General features: G+C 43.6%; 1 long non-coding RNA gene across 1 annotated transcript; it reads left to right on the top strand.

Annotated features, from left to right (window-relative positions):
* Positions 1–549: 549 nt before the first annotated feature.
* On the top strand, positions 550–1,106 carry LOC147903470 (uncharacterized). The gene is made up of 3 exons (XR_015540756.1): positions 550–640; positions 760–837; positions 1,015–1,106. It is a non-coding gene; the product is annotated as an uncharacterized LOC147903470 (long non-coding RNA).
* The last annotated feature ends 11,841 nt before the right edge of the window (positions 1,107–12,947 follow it).

A 12,947-nucleotide genomic window follows, 5' to 3' on the forward strand; every position in this document is an offset into this window, starting at 1 on the left:
GTAGCCACCAAACAATGCATCTCCTTGATTTCACGTCCAACTTAAAATATTTTGTAATCATCATACATGTTAGCATTCAAAAAATCCTTGAATGCCAAATATTTAGTTAGCCCATAAAAGATTTAAAACTGTCATGATTTGGTATATGCTTTTTATTTTTAACATTTTTTGGCTTGCCCCAAGGGGGGTAGGGTATAGTGATCGGGTTGCGTTGTGGAAGCTAAAAATTCATTTTTAATAAAATTTAATATTGTGCGAGTTTTGATTGGTTGACTGTCATTTTTACTAGGTGTGTTGTTGGCTGCGCCACCCACTTTGTGCATGTGCCTCTTTGATTGGTCGAGCCAAGCCATTCATGCATGGCCTCTCATTTGACCAACAGCAAATTTGGGAGTCGTTGCATCTTCGAATTGCGTAGTATGTTCACTATCGGTGAATTCGGGACTCATTCCCTTTGAGAGAAGGATCGTCACCCCATGCGCTATGTGTTTTGATTCGTTTGCTTTACATAGTTGCATATGCTATGCTTCATTAGGTCTTCTGGGCTGGCCTTGCACCGTCTGAAAATCCCTACATCATTGCTCTGGAGAGGAGTGTGTCCTTTTGGGATCATTGGCTGCCTTCGTGGTTTGCTTACCATGTAAGCACGTTGTTGTTTTGATCACCTGTTTCCTTGTTCCAATGAGTCGGTGTCTTGGTGTTCCTATAAATCTTGCAACGTTTTTGTACCTAGAGTGTCTCCTTCACTTGGATGTTCAGGGATCATCTTATTCATGGCTTCCCAGCACGAGGTGCTTGCCGAATCCATGGAAACTGACAGCATGACTTTCGAGTGAGGTCAGATTGCCATGCTGCGCATGTGAAATACTACTTCATTCTTGACTTCGTTATTCCTTCCACTTGCCAGCGCTTCTTGCTTGCTTCCTTCCGTTCTTTTCTTTTTATTACCATGACTTAAATCATGTATACTTCGTGTGTCTAATTTGACTTCGTGCGATCTCGGGTGCGTTCCAGAACTAGGGAAGAGGTTCTACCCTAAAGTTGAGGGATCGGTGATTCCATCGGCTCCTCGAGAAGCAAATCGTAGCGTTCACCTTGCTTTTGCCTGGGGGTAATCCTTTCAACTAGTACTTCGTATGTTATTATAGTAGACTTTTTGGAATATTTGCTAAGCTGTTTTCATTTTCTTAGTTGACAATCCGGTGGGAACAGTGAAGAAGTAGGAGGACGTAGAAGAAGATGATTGCTCTATGCATGATGCAAGTAGCCCATCAGTGCATCCCCGGGTGCGCGACGTTCACCTTTCTTTCTCCAATTGTGGACATGTTCCAGTGTAGCCTCCTTCCTTGAACGTTGATGCCCCTCTATCCATTCGTATGATTAACGTCGACGCCGAGAAGATTGATGAGAACGTGGCTGACCCTGGTATACGTAATCTCAGGGATGCTTTTCCTTTGTCGTTGCTTTACAACTTTGTTTGGATTTCGCTTGTTTTGACTTTATTCTTCTATTCAGACACCGTGAGTGGGATTGGGATGATTGCATGCGGTAAAAGAGTCGCAGAGAAGGGGAAAGGCATCTTGATAGAGAGTCTGGCTGCCAAAAGACCTCGAAGATCTTTAAAGAAGCATTCCAGGTGGTTGCGAAAGACGGCTACGCTAAAGGGGGACATTGACTTTCTAGCTGCTGTGGTCAGCCCGTGTTTAACCTTCTTGTGCTTAGCTTACACACGTAGATGGTGCAGGTTTTTACTTATAAATCCTAGATTGTGTGCATATTGCACAAGCCATGCAGGCTGTCGTTACGAGTTAACAATTTCAGAGTAGCCGTAGTAGTCCACAACATGTCACCAAAGAATTGATTTTCACATTCATCCTGATAGAAGAGAAAATTTGTGTCAGATTTCTTGTTCAGTTGCGTAGAACATTGCAGAAACGTTGTACACAATTTTTTGTCTATTACACACTTGATTTTCTGTTCGTGCATCTGGGAGGCATTCAACGGAATGGCCATGTGAGCTAGGAGCCGCAAGTGGTGTCCATGCCACCAAATCTAGCCCAAACACTCCTTCAGGTTGACGTATCGGGTGCCTGCATGACCACCGCCACCTTGTCGGGATCTATCGGAATGCCTTTTGCACTGATAACATCCGAGCAAGCGGCCACTGCGGAGCACAAATGTGTTGGGATGTTCTTTGTCATATTTATTGTTCGTGTTACGTTCAAACGAGCACTTTGCATTTATACCAGCATTGAATGGCATCACAACTGTAGTAGTAGGGGGGAGCCTTTTGAGGGAGCCATCACTCTCCTACCAGAAACTAGCATCACATGTTATCTTCTGTGGCTTCATCGATGATCAAGTCAGGGAGACGGACCATATCTGTTGTCATGGGCACCATAACATTTGGTGGACTCTAATGGAGGCGCGATCGACCAAGTGATAATCGCAGATGGTCCATCCAAGGCTTTGGTCAAGCATTTGTTTAAAATATGTAGTGGCTTCCATCCAAAACATATGAGGTAACTTTCTACCCTTGATCACACACCTGGCCATCTCCAGCAAAGATCTATTCTTCCTCTAAACAACACCATTCTATTGAGGGGGTGTGTGGCACTACACACTAGTGCGATGCTTTTTCCAAAAAACATGCAAATGTAGACGGATTGTCAATCGGACGTACCAGGTGAAAGTTATGCATGAATTAGTGTGAAAAGAAGCCCACACAGGGGCACAAATTCATGAACAATTCGACATGTACTCCACCCCTCTATCTACTTTCAATATTTACACCTTGCACCCTATGTAGTTTTCAACCATGGCAACAAACGAGTGGATACATAAATATGTTAAATTTCTCTACCAAAGGATAGACCCATGTAAATTTGCGAAAGTCGTAACATCACAACATTTAGATACTTTACCATAAATGGTGTCCTCATGAGACCATATACATCATTGTGTATGAGCTAAAATTTTCTAATAGCCTGAACTGATCCATCCCTTGGAAAGGCATTCCTATGCATCTTTCCTAGAATGCATCCTTCAAAACCATGTTTTGGAGGGAAATTTACCCTCTTGAAGTGATGGAGAAATAGACTCGGATGGTGCTCGGCCTATGACTACTCCAACTTAGATGATCCTAAGATTGGAGATGGAACTTGCATTGATGTATTGCTGGGGACTAGATTCTCTGACATCACTAGAAGTCTCATAAGTCCTCTCCCCTACATTGTGCATGGTGACAAGGGAGTGGGAAAGCTCCACATCCCGAGCATTGATTGGACCAAGGATATTCTTTCTTGTGCTAACTTTCCTGCTCTGCCAACTCAGAACCTCAATGGGGGCCATGAAGAAAGCGATGGAAGATATAGCGAATGTGACGGAAGTAGATTTCCTTGAATTGGAGTGATTGGAAAGAAACCTCCCTCAGGAAATGAGGGAAAAGATTACTAGTCCACTTACAAGAGCATATTACAGGAGTTTAAAGGAGGAGGATTCTCCCCATGGATTTTGAAACCACGTGGCATTTTGGCTATCGACATGCCATGTGGCTTTTTGTTTTTTTGAGGAGGTGTCCCTTTCACACATACATAGACAAAACTTCAAAGGGTCATAACTTTTGATGCATAACTCAGATTGAGGTGGTTCAAAAGAAAACATTACTCAAAATTTTAAGCTCTTTTTGTTCATGTGCTCAGATTTTGAATTTGGGAAAATATTAACGATTGATTTGAAGCTGTGAAGTTGTAAGCACATGCAAGAGCATTTAAAAGGGGGGGTTTGTATGTGTGTATGCACATGTGCATTCACATGCTCTCTCTCTCTCTCTCTCTCTCTCTCTCTCTCTCTCTCTCTCCCTCCCCTTCACCCCCACTCTCTTTTTCTCCCCATATCCTCCTTCCTTCATGCTTTCTCTCTATGACTCCCCCCCCCCCCCCCAATCTCTCTTTCATGGCATTTCGACGGGAGAAAAAAACTTGCCTTAATGACCAAAATTTCACATGGTAGTCTTTTTATATAATACAAATTAGCTTTTTTTGGGTGGGTGTGTTTTTGGGTTGTGTATATGTCCGTGATGAAAATGTTTGACAAGGTAAACTTACTTAGATGGCTTTCAACTAGTAGGCTCAAAACATATAGTCATACCTCCTTGCATAATTGATCATAATCATACTTATAAACCTTAGCAATCCACTTTATTCTCTTAAGCAAATGGTTCTGCTTTGGCATATGCTTGGTTTATCTTTCATAGATATTCTTAGTTAGAACTTGATCTACTTCTCACAAGACAAATATTCAAGTGATTTCTTGCACTTTTCTCTGACAATGTTGTGTGTGTGTGTGAGAGAGAGAGAGAGAGAGAGAGAGAGAGAGAGAGAGAGGCCATCAAGATATCATGGTATACCCTTCCCTCTTTTCTCTGCTCTTTTTCATCATCTCCATTTCTTTTCCATTGCCCCCTTCTCTTTTTTGTCCCTCTCTCATTCTGTCATCCCCTGCTCACCTTTTGCCCATTTTCTAACTCTCTCTCTTCCCCCAGTTCATTTCATCCCTACCATTTCCATTCCACCCCCATTCTCACTTGCTCTCATTCCCACCCCCTTTCCCTCCATATGACCTACCCCCTCCCATCCTTTCTCACTCCTTTTTTCTCCCCTTCTCTCATCTCTTACAACCGCCCTCCACCCGCTCTTTCATGTCTCTCCCACCTTCCATTCTCTTCCCCCCTACCCCTCTCACTACCCCCTAACACTCTCCCTCTCAACCTACCCTCACCACTCTCTAATGCACTCTCTCTCACAACCCCCCTGACCACTCTCGAACACTCTCTCTCTTTATACCCCCACCCCCCACTCGCGCTTGCCCTTCCATTGGACTGCTCTCTCGCGCTTGCCTCAGAACTCCCCTGTGCCATGTCGATTGAGCGTCTGAGGCCCCTCAATGCTCCCACCACCCTCGCCCCACTATATTGGATGTCATGCCAACAGTGCGAATGCACGCCACACGAGAATTCTGTAGCACCATTGATTGCATTGTATCGCGTGCATCGATGTCTGAGGGGAGGGGCTCCTATCCTTCCGGAGGTGTTACCGAAGGCCAAAGGCCATTGGCATGAGAAGCATGAGTGTTGCAATGCTCTAATGCAATGGATCGTGCAGAGTGCACCGTGCAGTGGTGTGCGAGTGCCGTATGCTATACTGCAGTGAACGACAACATACGAGTGCATTATGCTAAATGACAATCACCTGAGAACTCCATAACATAAGTAGAATAAGAAAATCTTGTCATACACTAGTGAACAATCCCCATATCGGGAAGAGACAAGAAAAATGAGAAAGTGACCAAGATGGCCAAAGTACATATCACTGGACCAGTGTCTCCAAGTCACAAGTCGCAAGTCACAAGAACACACAGGTCTATCCCTATAGTAGATAGAGGGTACACACAAGTCTCTCCACACTCTCTCCTTGGCGAGCTCGTAGCTCTAGCGTCTATCTCTCCTCACACTCTCCTTTCTCTCGCTCCAGTGCCGAACGTTGAATGCCCAATGCTCTCTCTCCCCTCCCCTTTCCACCTTAGCCTTCATCCTATCCCTGCCTTGGAGGGCCTCTCTTCGCTGAGAATCCCCCCCTTTCTTCCCATTGGTCATCCTCTTATCTCCTTAGCTGTTGAGGATAGCTGTTGTGCTGCTGGCTCTCTTGATGGCTACTCTTCCTGACTCGCCAGCCACTTCTAGTCAGGATGGTGTAAATTCTCCATGTGCAGGTGAGCTGGATCACCGCACCATTGAACCACTGAACCACTGAACCACTGAACCACTAAACCAGTGTGTACCTGTAAATACTCCTGACTGCTCCATGTGCTAAGCTCACTCTCCATGTGCGCAGCTTTCGATGAGATCACCTTGGGCATGATACTCCTAGTTGACATGTGGCACATGGTCAACAACTGTCATCATGTGGTCAACACCTATCGACATGTGGTCAACGCCTGTCATCATGTGGTCAGGGTTGTTTCTATTGTAACAGTTTCCCCTGCCACTATCATTCACCATCTCGGTGAATAGAAATGGAGGGAACCTGTCAAAAGAAAAAAGAAAAAAGAACTTACAAACCATTGATATGGTGATTGCACCTATCGACATGTGGTCAACGCCTGTTTTCATGTGGTTAGGGTTGTTTCTATTGTACTATCATTCGCCGTCGCGGTGAATAGAAATGGAGGAGGGAACCTGTCAAAAGAAAAAAGAACTTACAAACCATTGATATGGTGATTGAGTAGGGAAAGAAAATGGTACAGACCATGTGGCTAGCCGTGCAAGTAATTCCAAAATTTGTATTAAATTGAAACAGGGAAAATAAACTGCTGTTGGATAAGGGACAGCATGGAAAATTGCAAAAAAATTGAGTACATCCTGAGATAAAATACCCTGATATTTACACGGAGAGCCAATCAGCTTGGCAAAAAATCTAACAATGCAAAAAAAAAACAAAAACCCACGTATCAAATTACTGAGGGAGGTCATCAGTAGCCTTCTTCTCTTCCACCTTCGTATAAAGCTCTGTGGCCTTTTGCCCACCCATCTGCTCTGCCCTAGTCATATGTGGCTCTAGCTCTGGATGGTGTGTTTCCTCCTCAGCCTCAATCGTGTCCATCATGTTTCTCAGATTTTCATATTTGGTTTTATACCGATGGTATCGCTGGTAATAATGATCCTTTTGCCCTTCCAAGGTGGACTGGAAAGTCTAGAGGGTGGTCTGTGAATTCTTCCTCCATGGATGAACACTTCTTTTCCAATTCAGCCACTCTAGATTTTGATTTTTCTGATTGAGTAGAAAAAGTAAATGGCACATACCATGTGGCTGGCCGTACGAGCAATTTCAAAATTTGTATTAAATTGAAATTGGGAAAATAAATTGCTGCTTGATAAGGGACATCATGGAAAATTGCAAAAAAACTGAGTACATCCTGAGATAAAACACCCTGATATTTACATGGAGAGCCAATCAGCTTGGCAGAATATCTAACAATGCAAAAAAAACCAAAAACCCATGTATCAAATTACTGAGGGAGGTTACTAGCAGCCTTCTCCTCTTTCGCCTTCGTATGTAGCTTTGTGACCTTTTGCTCACCCATCTGCTCTACCCCAGTCATATGTAGCTCTAGCTCTGGATGTTATGTTTCCTCCTCAGAAATCATGTCCATCATGTTTCTCAGATTTTCATATTTGGTTTTACACCAGTGGTATCGCTGGTATTAATGATCCTTTTACCATTGCAAGGTGGACTGGGAAGTCTGGAGGGTGGCCAACTGTCTCCGAAGGTCTGTGAATTCATCCTCCATGGATGAACGCTTCTTTTCGAATTCAACCACTCTAGATTTTGATTTTTGTGATTGAGTAGAAAAAGAAAATGGTACATACCATGTGGCTCGCCGTGCGAGTAATTCTAAAATTTGTATTAAATTGAAACTGGGAAAATAAACTGTTGCTTGGTAAGGGACAGCATGGAAAATTGCAAAAAAACTAAGTACATCCTGAGATAAAACACCTTGATATTTACGCTTGACAAAAAATCTAACAGTGCAAAAAAAAACCAAAAACCCATGTATCAAATTATTGAGGGAGGTCATTAGTAGCCTTCTCCTCTTTCGCCTTCGTATGTAGCTCTATGGCCTTTTGCTCACTCATCTGCTCTGCCCTAGTCATATGTAGCTCTAGCTCTGGATGGTGTGTTTCCTCCTTAGCTTCAATCGTGTCCATCATGTTTCTCAGATTTTCATATTTGATTTTATACCGGTGGTATCGTTAGTAGTAATGATCCTTTTGCCCTTGCAAGGTGGACTAGGAAGTCTGGAGGGTGGCCAACTGTGTCCGAAGGTCTGTGAATTCTTCCTCCATGGATGAACGCTTCTTTTCCAATTCAGCCACTCTAGATTTTGATTTTTGTGATTGAGTAGAAAAAGAAAATGGTACATACCATGTGGCTGGCCATGCGAGTAATTCCAAAATTTGTATTAAATTGAACCTCGAAAAATAAACTGCTACTTGATAAGGGACAGAATGGGAAATTGCAAAAAAAGTGAGTACATCCTGAGATAAAACACCCTGATATTTACATGGAGAGCCAATCAGCTTGACAAAAAATCTAACAGTGCAAAAACCCATGTTTCAAATTACTGAGGGAGGTCATCAATAGCCTTCTCCTCTTCTACCTTTGTATGTAGCTCTATGGCCTTTTGCTCACCCATCTGCTCTACCCCAGTCATATGTAGCTCTAGCTCTGGATGGTGTGTTTCCTCCTCAGCCTCAATCATGTCCATCATGTTTCTCAGATTTTCATATTTGGTTTTATACCGATGGTATCGCTGGTAGTAATGATCCTTTTGCCCTTGCAAGGTGGACTGGGAAGTTTGGAGGGTGGCCAACTATGTCCGAAGGTCTGTGAATTCTTCCTCCATGGATGAACGCTTCTTTTTCAATTCAGCCACTCTAGATTTTGATTTTTGTGATTGACAATCTCTGAGAAAGACAACGACGACTTCATCTATGCGATCTTCTGTTGAAATTTGGTCACCTTTATGACATGCTGGCTTTGCAAAGTTGCCAAAGTTGTTGCATGCTGGCTACGTATTGTTGTCATTTTTGCTTCCCATTCCTGCTTGTGACTGTGGAGGTGAGCCTCAAGGGCAGCCCACTGAATGTTCCAAGCGATGTCACGCTCATGAATAACTGAGTCGTTCTCTTTCTGCCACCTTTCCTCCGGTTGCCAAAGTGTCACCTTTGTGGCGCGCTACTGGGCTGCCTGAGCTCTCTTGAATTCTAACTTCAAATGTTGCTGTTGAGAGAGGAGCTTATGAACATAACCTGTGGAATTGAAGACCGCTGTCCCTAGCTACGTGAAAGTGTCATCCATGATACGTTGAGCAAGATGCAAGGACCTATTCATCCAAGCGTACCTATCGCTGTAATTCATCCTGTCAGCCAAATTAATCACATCCCCCAATTCCTCGAACATGTCAGGGAGAGCTCCCTCTTCCTACGTAGATAGGTTGCATGTAGGTGCCTATTTACCTAAGTGCACAAAACATGTCAGGGCCCTCGAGGTCTTTCTGTTCTGTGCGAGGCATTCCTGCAAAGGAATGGTGAAGATTTGATTTAGATCCTTCTTTTCCTCACATACTGGTGAGCGTTTCCTATGAAGAATAGATAGTATTTGGTTGTAATCTTCATTCTATTTTTCCACAAGAGAAACATTTGAAAGCGGTGGGCCTGATGAAGTAGCTATGTAAGCTGTGAACATATCATTTTGATGAAGGGGTGGGCAATCCACCGACTTGGACAAACTCCCTCCCTCAAATACCTCCTCGAATGCCTCCATGATTTGAATAAGAGGAACTCGAAAAAGGGGATAGCTCCTCATCTGATATGATAGTGATCCTATTGGAGGGAGGTGAACCTGGCACCCTGGCCATCTGGGGTGCGTTTGCTAGGGGACGCCATGGAGGGTGCTCCTAATCCTGTTCTGCGGGCTGCTCGAGCCCTATTCATAAAAATTTGCAGATCTTTTCTGTGGGGAGGTAAGATACCCAAGGTCAGATGGGACTTTTGTATCAAACCCAAGCAGGAGGGGGGATTAGGGGTTATTGATATAGAACAGGTTGCTCTAAAACTCTCCTCAACCTGGATATTAAAGGCAATCCCACACCCTCTTGAAGATTGGGCTCAACTTCTCCTCAAGAATGTCAGCTCCCTAAGACCCCTTAGAGCCCTCAAGTGGAAAAATTACCCCATGGTGTAGCTATTTGTAATCCAGAGCCTTGCAAAGCTAAAGGCAGCCAGCTTTGGGTCTCTCTTTGGACAACTTTTGAAGGGATCAAAAGCCAAATTGCCTTTTCAGGTAAAGGAGCTTTTATGACCTTGGACTCAATTTGGATTTCTGTTATTTTCAAAGAAGGTGTGCTTTCTAATGAAGAAATAGCTAAGGTAGCTCTTCTCTTTAAAAAGGGCCTGCAAAGATGGGGCAGTTGTGGAACAGTGCTGAACTAAGGTGGAAAACGTGGGTAGAGATTAGTAGAGAGTTCAGCCTAAATAATCAAAGCCAGTCACTTGTTTTGGATAGACTATAGCTTTGGAATGGCAACCAACAGTGGAAGGGTGGATCTTTCCTAGTTTATAGCAAAAGAGTTTAGTTGGGTGGAGAGTACCTCTTTCTTCCCTATACCCACACCAAGCAGGGACATGGGAGATCTTCGCAGGGTTCTTAATGACAAGTGGAAACTTCATGACTCCAAAGAGAAATGGAAATTCAGGTTTTGTGCCATTTGGTCTCCTTCAATTCCAGACAAAATGTCTGCCCTGATGTGGCTCATACTGCATAAAGCTGTGTGGACCAATGTTAGAGGACTCAGGATTGGGAAGGGTAATGGCAAATGTATGAATTGCCAAATCCTCTATAAACTCTAGGTTGTTGAAGTCATGTCCAACAATCCAAGAGTCGACCTCTAGGACACACTCTGTAAGATGCCACCAAAAAGTAGGACAATGCTACCTGCAAGCGAGTGCATACTACTATAGCGTCTAATAATGCAACTGAGTGAGTACAATCTCAAGTGGCAAATGGATCACTCTTGGTGCTACGCTTAATCATGGCTTCACTAGATAAGCCAAGCTGAAAATGCATTAAAGAACCATGGGAGAGCCACCATAAGTCCATCCCCAATGGTCTCATCCACTCATCCATCATCTGATGCTCCATCATCACGTTGAATAGTTTCATAGTCCACTCCTCCACACCTATGGAGGTGAACCAAAGACTTGATTTGGATCGATGTGGGATCCTACCATATTAATACCCCCTTTTTGGGGCTACAAGTTCAACACCAAGGGCATGGGATATGTGTTTGGAATTTCAAATAGTTCCACGGTCCCAACCTCTAAAAATTCCTTAGTAAAGGTAGCCCAGCTCACAAGCGGTGACCTAAGGATTGGGCAACTGCTCCGTCTTCCCTAGAGGCTTGTGAGGAAGTAGCGTCCAACGTGCCAGCGGGGCTACCCTGCTATTTTGGAGAGGTTGGTGAGGTGGCCTTAGCCTTTTGTTGGGATATGTGTGATCAAGGGATTGCTAGGTGCATGTGTGCATCCACTAGAAGTCATATGGTTGTGTGTGTGTGTGTATGTAGAAGAGGCACCCTTAGTGCCATAGGCCATGACACAAGTGGAGATGCAATGCAAGGCCCCCCCCATGGGGTGGTACCTATGATTGTGGAGTTCCTACGATTTAGGAGTTACCTCCATTGATGTAGGAGAGGTACCATGATTTAGGACACCCTCTCTCCATTTCTATAAACAAGGGACTTCCTCTCAAATCAATAGGACGACCATTTCAATATCTTATATTTTCTCACTGCTCTTGCTACAATGCATCTATTATTCCCCACGTTCCAACATGTGGTATCAGAGCATTGATCCTCCTTAAGCTTTTAGATTCCTAGGCTACCACTTCATCACCTTCTTCAACCTTCTTCCATTTTTTCCAATTCTGCCCGAATCTTGTAGCATCAAATTCTCCAGATCTAACCATTAACTTTTAAATGCTTCCGGCTCCAGCTTTGCCACACTAGGGTGCACCTCTTCACCGTTGGGATTGACATAAATTTACTCTAAGCTACCATGCCGCTTCGTTCTTTGCTCGCCAATCTTGCTCAAAATTTTGCCCATTGGGAGACAATTTTATAAAATCCTCTTAGTCATAGTTGGGCAACCTTAGTCATCTGAGTTTTAATTGAAAAGTTACAGCTCCTACAAAAAGTGATGAAATTCATTTCCTGCAAGGATTTTGTGTGTTGGATCTCCATATCCAGGCCACCATTTGCAATTCTGACACTTCTAGTGGATCTAGAGTGGTGGTCCAAAACTTCTACTTGAGAAGCTGTTTCTGGTTTTGTGAACTTTTAAAGATGTGGTGAATCTCTGTCTACTCCGACGTCTTCATTTTGCCATTTCCTCTATGAGTGGGATCTCAACATCCTGGCCTCCATTTGTAGAGCTGTCTGTCCCGTTGGATTTGGGACTGCGTGAAACATATGTCTACAAAGTTGCTTGCTATTCCGTGAAGAATCGAGGGAGTTGTGATTCTTTGTGTTTTTTCGTCGTCTCTTTGAAGAAAATTTCTCAAAGTTTCCCAAGACCTTCTCATTGATTACCATGTGGCATTTTGGCTAAGGTTAAGTTTCCTAAGGTTCATTTTTGCAAGTAAATGCAAGGGTTGACTGGCTCTTACTCCATCCCTGGGTGAGATTTTGGAGTCGTGGTAGAAGAGAGATATTTGTAGATTGTCTTGCTGAGTTCAATTATGCCATGATGCCCATGTTTTGAGACATCCTAGGTTCTGCTTTCATTAGCAGCGGTCATTGCCGTAAGGCCATGACTTCTTGGATATACCTTATGCAGATCACTCTAGTTGCAATCTGAACCATGTGCGCTCATTTGTGGTTTGCATTGGGCTGTAGTGGATGCTTTATAGGTCATTTGGATGCATTGCGATCCTTGTTGGATGCGCTGATAGGCGTAGATTGCCTTGTGGGATGCTTTATTGATGAATGCTTAGCACACAGATGTTATTTTATGCTGAGGGACAGCTTTGACATATTGCAGTGGATGCACAGGTTGTGCTATGATCTTTTGGATGAGACATTATTGATGCTTATAACCATGGACGGTGTTTATGCTTGAGGCATTTGGCTCTTGTTGGCATTATATTTGCCATTGTTTTGTCATTGTGGGTTCACATTTTCTTTTGGGCCAGATTTGCTCATATGGATGCATAGTATATGCACATGAGCCAGATGCATTTTAATGCTTTGAGCCTTGAGTTTTGGTGACACTATCCTTCATTAAAGCAGACATGTTGGGGGTGCACCTGGTATTTGGTGTGATTTCTCTT

Source organism: Dipteris shenzhenensis, chromosome 3 (genome assembly GCF_047967505.1).
Source record: "Dipteris shenzhenensis isolate YYH24624 ecotype China chromosome 3, Dip_SZ_1.0, whole genome shotgun sequence".
NCBI classification, from domain to species: domain Eukaryota; kingdom Viridiplantae; phylum Streptophyta; class Polypodiopsida; order Gleicheniales; family Dipteridaceae; genus Dipteris; species Dipteris shenzhenensis.